Raw genomic sequence first — 13,970 nt, forward strand, 5'->3', positions numbered from 1 at the left:
AGAACAGCCCTGTGCTAAACACTTCATTTTTCACTTCTGGAGAATCTGCAGTTGCCTCCTAGCTATTGCCTTCCCAAGAGTGCCTTTTGTATGCAATATCTCTTTGTGAATGAACAACACCTCCTAGGAAGTTGAAGCCTAGCCTTATCTCTCCTAGGTCAGACACAGTATTCCTGGATAATTACCATCTCTTACTCAAAAATAAAAAATCTGGGTCCCTGCTGTGTTGCGTTAAGAATCCAGCTGCAGTGGCTTGGGTCCCTTTGGAGGTGCGAATTCAATCCCATCCTGGTGCAGTGGATTGGAGGATCCAGTATTGCTGCAGCTGCTGTGGTCTAGGGTCACTGGTGCAGCTCGAATTCAGTTCCTTGCCCAGGAACTTCCATATGTCTCAAGTGCAGCCATTTAAAAAAATCATTTTCTATAGTACTGTGTGAAATATGGTATCTTTAAAATTAATCTTGAAATGCTTAAAATGAATGAATTAAGTACTCTAAGAGTCTGGAAAATCATTTTAACTCTGGAGAAAATGGCAGGAAATGGGAAAAGGCAAGAAAGTGAGAGAGGTTGGCTGAACTTCACATGTTAAGTGATAAAGAAGCCAGTGATACATTTGACTTTAAAAGCAAAGAGAAAATTTCCAGTTTGAAAGATATATTAGTCAGGGTTCTACAGGGAAACAAAATATATATATATTGGAAAGATATATAGAGAGATAGAGAGACAGAAAGGCAGAGACAGAAATATTGTAAGGAATTGGCTCATGAATGATGGAGGCTGAGAAGTCCCACATTCTGCCATCTCCCATCTGGAGACCCAGGAAAGCTGGAGGTATCATTCTAGTCTGAGCCTGAAGGCCTGAGAACCATGACAGCTGATGGTATAAGTTCCAGTCCAAAGTTAGGGAAAGCAAATTCTCCCTCACTGTGCCTTTTTTTTTGTTCTCTTCAGGCTGTCAATGGATAAAATGATGCCCACACTGGGGAGAGTGTCTTCTTTACTCCAACTGATGCTACGCTCTCCCAGAGATACCCCCATAGACACACCCAGAAATAATGGTCAACCAAATAACTGGACATCTCAAATGTTCATGTAATATCAGCCATCATGTATATTAAAGGCATAAACTCTACACTGGAAATGGGAATCTGGATATGATATGAGATGCTGAAGAAATGGAGTTGACCCACATCCCCACATCCTTTGAAGAAGATCTACAACTGGTTTTTTTTTTTTTATTTTTTTTTATTTTTTGTCTTCTGTCTTTTTGTCTTTTGTTGTTGTTGTTGTTGTTGTTGTTGCTATTTCTTGGGCCACTCTCGCAGCATATGGAGGTTCCCAGGCTAGGGGTTGAATCGGAGCTGTAGCCACCGGCCTACACCAGAGCCACAGCAACGCTGGATCCGAGCCGCGTCTGCAACCTATACCACAGCTCACGGCAACGCTGGATCGTTAACCCACTGAGCAAGGGCAGGGACCGAACCCGCGACCTCATGGTTCCTAGTCGGATTCGTTAACCACTGCGCCACGACGGGAACTCCTACAACTGGTTTTAAAACATGTCTGAAAATGACTAGACACTCACATCAACAGGTAAAGTCTTAGTTCTTCTCCGCTGAATAAGGGAAGGGCTGGTCTTAATCTTAGGGACTTACTTTCAGTGGCTAGCTCAGGAGAAGGGTTGTAGCTTCACCTGGTTCCTTCTCTCTCCCTCCTTCTCTCTTTCCCTTCCTGGCCTTCCTTTTCTCTTCTCTCTCTATCTCTCACTCTCTCTCAGCATGTACCTTTGAAACCCTGAGGCACGAGGTTAACAATTATGATGGAGAGGGGCCATCAAAAGACTACATAAAGTTAGAGAAAGAAGCTAAAGGAGCTCCAACTGTTCAGACCCCACTTGATGGAGACACCAGGAAGCATCCATCCCCAGACATGTGAATGAACAATCCCTCAGGTGTCCTGGGCACCACTATCTGACTCAACCATGTGGATTCTCCAAGTGACAACTATCTAGCTGAGCTCAGTCAACTCCAGGACCATTAGAGATAAGAATAATAATCATAATTAATATTGCTATTGTGTTTAGCCACTAAGTTTTGGGATGGTTTGTTACATAGTAAAAAGTAACCGGAATTATACCTTTAAATCACTTTCATTATGTCTCCTTTTCCTCATCATGGACCGAAGTAGGTTGTTTCTAAGGTCTTTACAATTTTAAAATGTAGTAGAGGACCTAGGTTTGGAGTCAAAGCTGATGTAGCTGGATAACTCTTGAGGTAGATTTTGGGATTAGATTATCCCTACATTGTGCCTCTTTCCCTTCCTCTCCTTCAAAGCACAGGCTTCTCTGCAGGTTGCCTCAGGGGAGAAATGTTACAGGACTGAAACCAGACAACATCTTGGTTCTCTGTTTCCCAAGCCTTCAGGAAATCACATGTTGTTTGGACAGGTGGAAGAAAAAAGTGGGGTAGCTTGGGACAGACATATAGGAGTGGGCTAAGGGACACTCACCCACTACACACAGACACACAGACACACACAGATACACACACACACACACACACACACACACACACACACATACACACACACCCCTAGAAGAAGGACCTCTGGGACTGAGGTTGGAATGGAGAGAAAGGAGAGAAGTATCTGCAGATCATGCAAGCAGAGGTGGGGCATGTGCATCTCCTGGACAGCAGCCTGAGGAAACAGCAAGTCTTCAGAGAAGATATGTTTGGACAGTGAGATTCCGGGGGCCCTTGAGACAGTGTCCTGTGTCTCAAACATGGCATAAAGCCCCAGAGAATCACCATGCAGGAAGGATCTGAAAATAAAAATAAAAATGAAGATTTTTCTTGTCTTCCTGAATCTGTGAAGGGTGATTCATATCCTACACCGGGAGTTAGAAGTGATCAGACATATCTCAGAAACTGATGATTTAAGTTTCCAGAAGCTGGAAGATAAATTTTTTGGCCAGGTTTGGGAGAGGAGTGAGTGTGTTTGCCTGAAGGAAAGTAATGGGAAAATTCATAGGAAATGGGAAATGAAAACAGAATATGTCTTGGAATATGGTCCCCTTTCCAAACTACATAGTTTCATGTGAAGGCTAAAAAGAAAGGAAAAGGGATGTGTGTGTGAGAGAGAGAGAGAGAGAGAGAGAGAGAGAGAGAGAGAGAGAGAGAGAGAGAGAGAGAGAAAGAGAAAGAGAAAGAGATAAGGGGAGAGAGAGAGAGAGATTCAGGAACATGTAAGCACAAGCCACCAGAGCTCATTTCACAAAGGGCCACACGGTGTGGGGGACAGACTTTTTCTCTTTTTGTATGGAGAAAACAATTCTGCTGCAGGAGAGAAATGCCACACCACTGAGGGTCAAGGAGGCACTAGCCACAGTGAATAGGGCAAAAGATCCAGAAAGGACAAGTGTTCATGTGAAATTTTCCTTAGGGTCTTCAGAAACATAAAATGAGACTTGGAAGGGCTGGAGTAGTTAAGCACATTGAGACACGATACCAAAGATATTTTCTATTTGCCGTAAAAGTTACAAGATACTACCTTTAGAGTGATAAAGTTTTGCTAAATTCAGGTTCCAGAGTCAATTTTTTGGAATCTAGAATAAGTGTTCTAAAGAGGTTCTATAATCTAATTGGCAATAACGAAGTCTCTGATAGACCACTGTGCAAATCTAATTCTATGATTCCTGGTAATTGTGAAATTAAGTTTAGTCAGAAAGCTTCATTTCCCTCTATTTCTTAAACCATAATCTAAATAAACACTGTCTTTTAGAATTAATCTCTCTTTCCCACACACACTTATGGAAGTGTGATTGTTTCTCTACAGTGGCAATTATCACAATCTGATTTGGGTTTGTCTGCTCTGTTTGTAGATGACTCCCCATGAAACTGTGAGACCCTGAAGGACAATGACCTTGTCCTTTTTATTACATACCTCTCACTACTCCCCTTATAGAATTTTCATGTAATATTTATCCATTCATTGAAAGCATATGTGGAATATCCATTTGGGGACCAGCACTATAATCAATCAATTTTCAGAGATTTGGAAATAAAAGCTTCTCAGTTGTGGTAAAGAAGGTATTGGAAAGGCCAAGATGCTTCTCCAAAAAGATTTTAAAGGAAAAGAAGTTACAAAAAAAATTGTTTGATCAGATTTGCCTCTACATTCAAAAGAGAGTTGAACCAATATTTTTCAGTTTTATACTAAAGCTGGTATTTGTACAAAGGTTTTAAAAGATTTGAATATTGTATTGAAAACATTTGTTATGATCTTCAATAGTTTTTACAACACTGTATAGTATATTTAAGTATAGTAGAATTCATTGAGAAAACTATTGGGGTCTAACAAGTGAAAAGATTACTTCTGTCCTCACAACAAAAAAAAAAGAACAAATTGAAAATTATCAACTCTACTTAGATCCATCAGACAATTGCCACAGGGCAAACTGCTGCCTACCCCTCCAAAAAAACACTAGAAAGATACACATACAGAGACTCACAGCTTATCAGGATCAGAAGTCACTAGGGCCTGAAGCTGCTAGGAACACATACATTGCAGTTGACGAATTGCTGTAGACTGACTGGGATGAGCTTAAGAAATGAAAACACCTGGAGTTCCCTGGTGGCCCAGGGGTTAAGGATTCAACATTGCCGCTGCAGTAGCTCAGGTCTGATCCTTGATCTGGGAGTTTCCACAGGCCTGACACAGACAAAAAGAGAGAGAGAAATAAAAAGTCCTGGAGGACAGGTGGGGAAGGAGTCTTGGGGATGGACTGGGTATTGGGATTGGCATATGTACGCCTTGGTATATGGATTCGTTGTCCAGTGAGGACCTGCTGTATAGCTCAGGGAACTCTACCCAATATTTTTTTTTTGTATTTTCTTTTTTTTGTATTTTTTTATTTCCCCAATACATTATTTTTTTTCTACTGTACAGCATGGTGACCCAGTTACACATACATGTATACATTCTTTTTTCTCCCATTATCATGCTCCATCATAAGTGAGTAGGCATAGTTCCCAGTGCTACACCGCAGGATCTCATTGCTAATCCATTCCAAAAGCAATAGTCTACATCTGTTAACCCCAAGCTCCCAAACCATCCCACTCACTCCCTCCCCCTCCCCCTTGGCAACCACAAGTCTATTCTCCAAGTTCATGATTTTCCCTCCTGTGGAAAAGTTCATTTGTGCCATATATTAGGTTCCAGACATTAGTGATATCATATGGTATTTGTCTTTATCTTTATGACTTACTTCACTCAGGATGAGAGTCTCTAGTTCCATCCATATTGTTGCAAATGGCATTATTTTGCTCTTTTTGATGGCTAAGTAGTATTCTATTGTATATATATACCACTTCTTCCTAATCTAATCATCTGTCAATGGACACTTGGGTTGTTTCCATGTCTTAGCTATTGTGAATAGTGCTGCAATGAAAATGAGGGTGCATGTGTCTTTTTTAAGGGAAGTTTTGTCCAGATATATGACCAAGAGTGGAATTTCTGGGTCATATGGTGGTTCTATGTATAGTTTTCTAAGGTATATCCATACTGTTCTCCATGGTGGTTGTAACAGCTTACATTCCCACCAACAGTGCAGGAGGGTTCCCTTTTCTCCACACCCCCTCTAGCACTTGTTATTTGTGGACTTATTAATGATGGCCATTCTGGCTGGCGTGAGGTGGTATCTCACGGTAGTTTTAATTTGCATTTCTCTAATAATCAGTGATGTTGAGCATTTTTTCATGTATTTGTTGATCATCTGTATGTCTTCCTTGGAGAAATGTCTCTTCAGGTCCTTTGCCCATCTTTCAATTGGGTTGTTGGCTTTTTTGCTGTTGAATTGTATAAATTGTTTGTACATTTTAGAGATTAAGTCCTTGTCAGTTGCATCATTTGAAAGTTTTTCTCCCATTCTTTAGGTTGTCTTTTTGTTTTCTTTTTGGTTTCCTTTGCTGTGTAAAAGATTGTCAGTTTGATTAGGTCCCACTGGTTTATTTTTGCTCTTATTTCTGTTGCTTTGGGAGACTGACCTGAGAAAACATTTGTAAAGCTGATGTCAGAGAATGTTTGCCTACATTCCCTCCCAGGAGTTTGATGGTGTCTTGTCTTACATGTAAGTCTTTCAGCCATTTTGAGTTTATTTTTGTGCATGGTGTGAGGGTGTGTTCTAGTTTCATTGATTTGCATGCAGCTGTCCAGGTTTCCCAGCAATTCTTGCTGAAAAGACTGTCTTTTTCCCATTTTATGCTCTTGTCTCCTTTGTCAAAGATTAATTGACCATAGGTGTCTGGGTTTCTTTCTGTGTTCTCTATTCTGTTCCATTGGTCTGTCTGTCTGTTTTGGTACCAGTACCACACTGTTTTGATGACTATGGCTTTGTAATACTGCCTGAAGTCTGGGAGAGTTATGCCTCCTGCTTGGTTTTTGTTCCTCAGAATTGTCTACCCAATATTCTGTGATAATCTATGTGGGAAAAGAATATGAAAGAGAGTGTATGTGTAATATGTATAACTGAGTCACTTTGCTGTATGGCAGAAATTATCACAACCCCGTGGATCAACTATACTTTAATAAAGCTTTAAAAAATGGGGAAAAGATGTCCTGTAAGGCCAGCACTAGGAGATTCCCCACACTTTTGTGTGTTTTACACTTGTGAGCCTCACTAACTTGTTAAGAGTCAAGATCAGAGAAAGATCCTCTGTGGCTTCTGGCAGAAGAAGGGAAAAGGGAAACATTTTGAAATGCACTCAGAGCATATTCTTCTCCTTTAAAAAATAAAAAAAAAATTCCTTCCAGTAAAATCATTTTACCAGACCCTAGCTGATATGGGGTGAGAGAAATGTCCAATAGCAGTTCCTTCTCTAGCTTTTTATATGGGAGAAGCAAAATGCACAACTCCAGGGATTTCTTGTCTCACCTAAGGGGAAGAAAGGGTAACAAGGACAGGGGCACATACCCAATGAGTCTAAAAGACTCACTGACTGCAAGACTGAGACCTAAGAAGAGGTCATAAGACACTTCCCCTTCATAGCTTTCTGCCACATCCATAGGATTCCTTCATGTTAACAGTGGGTTATACTTGAAGGAATTTAAAGCTCAGATTCTATATAAGAAAGAGTCTTTAGGAAAAACCAAAGACCAACACAGGGCACAAAAATAAAGACACTAGAGGGAATTTTAATCTCTGGAACCTACCAACAGTAAATGCAGCCTAACTCCTAATCAGATAAATGTAAAACCTGACCCTAAAGTTCTATTCATCTCAGTGTTTTTATTCACACATCATATCCAGCTTTCAATAAAAGTTATAAGATATGATAAAAGGTTTTAAAAAAAAAAAAATAACAACACCCTACAGTCTCGAGAGACAGAGTAAATACCAAAACTAGACTCAGAAATGACAGCGGCTTTGAAATCAAAAGACTGGGAATTTAAAACCACTATCATTAGTATAATAAGAGCTCCAATGGAAAAGTGAAAAACATACAAGGACACATAGATGGGTCATGTAAGCAGAGAGGTGGAAACTCTAAGAAAAAATCAAAACTAAATGCTAGAGATTTAAAAAATATAATAGAAATGAAAAATACATTTGATGGCTTGTCAGTAGACTAGAAAGAGCAGAGGAAAATCAGTTATATGAGATGTGAGGACATACAAACAGAAACTTCCCAAGCAAAAATGAGAGAGAAAATAGACCAAAGAAAAGGAGCAGGTATCCAAGAATTGTGGGACAGTTATAAAAGTTGTAAGATACATGTAATAGGAATAACAGAAGATAAAGAAAGAAAAGAATATGAGAAATATTTGAAGCAGTAATGACTAAAAATTTTCCAAAATTAGTGGCAGATACCAAACCTCAGATCAAGGGTCAGATAACACCAAGGAGGTTAGAAATAAAAAAATAAAATAAAGTAAACGTACATCTAGGCATATTATATTCAAAAGGCAGAAAATTAAAGAAAAAAAATAGAAAGTTTTGTTTTAAAAATCCAGAAGGAAAAAAAACTTTACTTATACAACAAAAAGCATAAGAATTACATCAGGCTTCTCTCCACAACTCCAGAACCAGGCAAGAGAAAGTGAGGGAATTATTTAAAGTTGGAAAAAAAAAATCTATCAACCTAGAATTCTATATCAAGTGAAATTATCCTTCAAATATGAAGGGAAAATAAAGACTTTCTTAGACAATAATTACAGGAATTGGTTGCCAGTAGATTTGCCTTGCAGAAAATGTTAAATGAAATTCTTCAGAGAGATGGAATGTGACACATATAAGAAAGTTCAATCAGTATGAAGGAAGGAAGATCATTAGACTAGGAATAAATTAATGTAAAAGAAAATATTTCCTTTTTCTTGTTCTTTTTTGGGGTGATGCTTTTGTTTTTTAAATGTTTTATTATAGTTGATTATCATGTTCTGTCAATTTCTGATGTACAGCCAAATGACCCAGTCCTACATACATATATACGTGTGATTGGATATAGTTCTCTGTGCTATACAGCAGGACCTCATTGCTTATCCTGCTAAACTTTTGGGGTTAGTAGATACAAACTATTTTTCTTGTTCTTAATTAACTAAAAGGAAAACTGTTCAAAATAACAGTACAATAATGCAATGGATGATTATGGCTTATGAATAAATGAAATGAAGGACAGCAATGTTATAAGGGATGAGAGAGAAGACTTGTCCATACTCTATTAGAAGGTACCTGCGCTACGTGTTAAGTGGTGTGTGTTATTCAAAAGTAGGCTTAGGTTAATTGTAAATGTTTATTACAGACTCTGGAGCAACCACCAACATAATTTTAAAGCAAGTATAATTGATATGCTAAGAGAGGAGAAAAAATAGAGTCATGCTGATTTAAAATCAGAAAAGGTAGGACAATATGAAAATATAAAGTAATAAAGAAAAAGTTTGATGAGTAAAAACTGGTTGCAAATATGGTAGATGTCAATCTAACTGTATGAATAATCACTTTAAATGTGAATGGTCTATAAACACCAAAGAAAAAACAAACTGTTAGAGTGGATCAAAAAATACATGACTACTCATCAAGAAACCCACTTTAATTATTTTTTAAAAAATAGATTAAAAGTAAAGGGATGGGAGTTCCCATCATGGCTCAGAAGAAACAAACCCAACTAATATTTATGAGAATGTGAGTTTGATCCCTGACTTCTTTCAGTCAGTTAAGGGTCCAGCATTGCCATGAACTGTGGTGTAGCTCACAGATGCAGCTTGGATCCCACATTGCTCTGGCTGTGGTATAGGCTGGCTAGGCTGGCAGCTATAGATCCAATTTGACCCCTTGCCTGGGAACTTATATATGACACAGGTGCAGCCGTAAAAAGTCCAAAATAAAAAGAGTAAAGGGATTAAAGGGGGCTCCAGTGGCTATGGTGAGTTCTCTGCAGCATTCAGAGAGCATCCAGGGTCCAGGCATCATGGGCGGCCTCTCGTGGTCTTCATTCAGGCTGTGGGGCTGCTATGTGACCCACCGGTTTCTGGTCACGCCTGCTTCTATGCCCCAGCTTGGGAGAGCTCGCTTGGACCCAGGAGCAACTCTGGTCGAGGTGAAGGCAGTGGCTCTTTGGGGGATGTGATCCAGTACTGTGAGGAGGGGCATCAGTCTGGTGGGGATGAAGATGCTGCAGACACCAGATAGTGTCTGTGTGGTAGCACCCCACTACCCAGAGGAAGCCCTTCTACCCAGCCTGCATCAGCTCATGAGCTCTAGCCCCTGGTAGCTCTGGTCTTGCAAGGCTCCCATGTCATCTGCACTTCAAGGGCCATGATAGGAAACAGCACTTCTGCTGAGGCTGTTCCTGTCTTCATCAGCATCCACATTAGAAGACACCAAGGGGTCACCTCTGACACAGGTCAGAGCAGGACTGGTGGGAAAATGAGGCTCCCAGAAACAATCTGAACTGATTCATGAGTTTGTGGGAATATCATCCATGTCAAGGCCTTGTAGTAGGGGCTTAGAGGGAGATCTGTCTGTGGTTCAGGAGCGACCTGGTGGACTGGGCAGAGGAAAGTGACTACAACAACATCTACACAGCCTGAACCCTAAGGATGCCCATGATTTCACCAGGGACCAATAGCCTCCACTGATAAGAACTTCAGCTCATACCCATTCTCTGCCCAACTGTCCCAGACTACTTTCTTGTCCACCCCAGCTGAGTGTTATTTGAGCTACCAACTTATGTGTCTTTCAGTATTCTAAACTAGTAAGAAATTGGACCAAATCATTTCTGTACCAAAGTGACCGGACAACGTTTTGGCGTCTCCAAAAATGGGCTCTTCTGCTTCTTCTCCCCTAAAGATCAAGGATATTCAAATTCATTGTGCTGTGAAAAATTTAAAAAGCAAAGGGAGGGAGAAGGATAGAACATCCTAATATGAATCAAAGAAAGCAAAAGTGACTGTATTAATGACAGAGGAAGCCGACTTCAGAAGCAAGGATAATTGTAGGGGTAAATAGGGTTATTACATAAAGATAAAGGAGTCAATTCTGCAAGAAAACTAACAATACTTGATGTATATGTGCCTAAAAACAGACTATCAATATAAATAAGGGAAAAACTGATAGAATTTCAAGAAGAAATATAGTTGGAGACTTTGGCACTTCTCCACCCACACCTGATAGATCCAGCAGGCAAAGGAAAACTCAATATTGTTATCAATTCTTCCCATTATGATCTAAAGACTCAATGGAATCTCAAACAAAATCCCAGCAAGTTATTTTGTACATGTTTACAAAACGATTCTGTAGTTTATGGTTTATCAAAAAGAAAATGATCCAGGACAGCTGAAACAATATTGAAGAGCAAAGTCTGTAGACTGATGCTACCTAACTTCATGACTTACTATAAAGATACAGTAATTAAAACAGTTTGGTATTGGCAAAATAATAGACATATGGATGAGTGGAACAGGATAGAGAGCACAGAAATAGAACCACACAAATATAGCTAACTGATCTTGGATAAGGAATAAAGGCATTCAACTGAAAAAAGGATAATCTTTTTAACAAATGATACTGGAAAAATGGGATATCTCCATGGGAAAAAAGACACAGACCTCAAACTATTCTAAAAATGAGCTCAAAATGAAAGTATACATAAATACAAAATGCAAAACTATAAGACTTGTAGAAGATGACACAAGGGAAAATCTTGAGTTTAAAGATGACTTTTTAGAAGCACAATCTATGAAAGAAAGATGATATCAGACTTCTTTTAAAGGAAAAATTTTCTGTTCTTTGATAGACCCGATTTAGGTAATAAAAATATAAGCTACAAATTAGGAAAAAATTTTGTAAAACCCGCATCCAATAAAAAAATAACCTTGGGTATAAAATCTATAAAGAACTCTTAAAACTCAGCAATAAGAAAATAAACACCGGGAGTTCCCATCGTGGCACAGTGGTTAACGAATCCAACTAGGAACCATGAGGTTGCGGGCTCCGTCCCTGCCCTTGCTCAGTGGGTTAACGGTCTGGCATTGCCGTGAGCTGTGGTGTAGGTTGCAGACGCGGCTCAGATCCCTCGTTGCTGTGTCTCTGGTGTAGGCCAGTGGCTGCATCTCCGATTGGACCCCTAGCCTGGGAACCTCCATATGCCGTGGGAGCGGCCCAAAGAAATAGCAAAAAGACAAAAAAAAAAAAAAAAAAAGAAAAGAAAATAAACACCTACTTAAAACATGAGTAAAAGATTTAAATAGTTATGTCACCAAAAATAACATAAGATATCAAATAAGCCTATGAAAAGATGCTAAATATCCTATGTCATTAGGAAATTACAAATTAAAACAACATTAAGACAACATCACACAGTTATTAGAATGGCTAAAATCCAAACACTGACAATACCTAATGGTGACAAGGATGTGGAACAACAGAAACACCCACAGGAATGCAAATGACACAACCACTTTCTCAAAAAGCTAAATGTAGGCTAAACATACAACCCAGCAATCCCAATATACTAAGCATTTATACAAATGAGTTGAAAACATGTTCAAGCAATTACTTGCACACAAATTTTTATAACAACTTTATTCACAATTGCCAAATGTGGAAGCAACAAGGCCCTTTATTAGATGCCTGGATAAATAAGCTAAGTTATCACCATACAATGGAATAGTATTCAGCATAAAAGAAATCAACTATCAAGCCATGAAAAAAAAAATATGGAAGAACCTTAAATGCATATTGCCAAGTGAAAAAAGACAGTCTTGCCAAAAAGGCTATAAATGGTGTGATTCCAATTATACAACATTCTGGGAAAGGCAAAACTATGGATACAATGAACAGATCATTGTTTACTGGGACTCAAGGTGAGGAGAGGTGAATAAATAGGTAGAGCATGGAAGTTTTTAGAGTAATAAAAACACTCTATATGATATTATAATTATGGTCAATGATTACCAAAAGTTCAGGGGGATAGAGGGATGCAAAAATGGAACACAGGAGATTTTTTAGGTGGTGAATCTATTCTGTATGATACTGTAATGATGGATGCATGAGATTATGCATTTGTTAAAAGTTGTTAAATTTCCTCTTATTTTTTTGACCAAGTTACCAAAAACTTTGTATTTATTGGTCTTTCCCAAGAGTTAACTTTTGGTTTAATGATCTGGTTTATACATTTGTTTTTTATATAGTTGATTCTTTTTCTCCCTTAATTTCTTCCCTTTATTTTTTGCAAAGTTTATTGTTTTCTTCTATCCTTTAAATGACTGTATAATCCATTTCTACATGGCTTCCTAAAAATATATTTAATATTAGCAATTTTCAGCTGAGTACCACTACATAGACACACACACTGTCTCATTATTCATTTCTAAATATTTGTAATTTACATTTGGATTTCATCTATAATCCCAGGTATTTCAGAATAACATAATTGTTTTATTTATTTCCAGAAAATATGGCTTGTATAATCTCTGATTTGGGAAACTTTTTGAAGCATTCTTCAAGGCCTAATATAGGGTCAGTTTTAGTGCCTATTTCATTAAATCTTGAATGGAATAGAAATTATTTTTTGTGTATAAAATCTTATACATCTATTCCAATTACTTCTTGAATTTATATTAGTTTTAGTTTAATATATATGAAAGTTATCCTGTTGGGTTCCTAAAAGTTTGTAACTCATATTTTCCTAATGAATTTTGCTTTTTTACCAATATGACTTTATCTCATTTAATGCCTTTCACCTCGAGTTCTATTTTCTCTGGTACTGATATTGGTACATACTAATTTTTAATAGTTGTGGAATAAATCTGTTTCCTATCCTCTTTTTGAAATTGTAATAGAAATATCAAAAATAAATATGACCCTTGAGATGTAATTACAAAACAATTTTTTTCTGCATATAGTCCTTTAAATATATTTTAAGGTGCTCCCTACTCCTGGATGAAAATGCAGACATATCATATATTTTTAAAGTTTTCTTTAGTAGTAAAATCTTCAATTCTGTAGGTTTTGAACAAAGTCTGGTTTTAGTAATTTAAATGTCCATTTCTGTGTAGGGTATGACCTTCAAACTCCTTACATTTTAGGTCTTGGGTTGGTGGAAGCCCTGCTATCAGAAAGTGGGGCTTTCTTTACTTTTGCTCCATTTAAGCTTTCTACTCATGCTCCTCTACATTTGTTATTGTGTCTGATTTGAGATTGAGGGAAAGGACAGGGGCATGGGAGCAGGGAATTTCTGACATACTGTTGTAGTGATCTACAAACTGAGTATGTTGATTCAGAAGATCTTTACATTTGATTCTTTTTAAATTTTTTTAGTATAGTTGATTTAAAATGTATCAATTTCTTCTGCACAGCAAAATGACCCAGTCATACGTATATAAACATTGCTTTTTTTCTTCTTTTCTTGTGTGTGTGTGTGTGTGTCTTTTTTTGCCTTTTCTAGGGCCGCTCCTGTGGCATATGGAGGTTCCCA

The sequence above is a fragment of the Sus scrofa genome, chromosome 13 (genome assembly GCF_000003025.6).
Source record: "Sus scrofa isolate TJ Tabasco breed Duroc chromosome 13, Sscrofa11.1, whole genome shotgun sequence".
Taxonomy (NCBI): Eukaryota; Metazoa; Chordata; class Mammalia; order Artiodactyla; family Suidae; genus Sus; species Sus scrofa.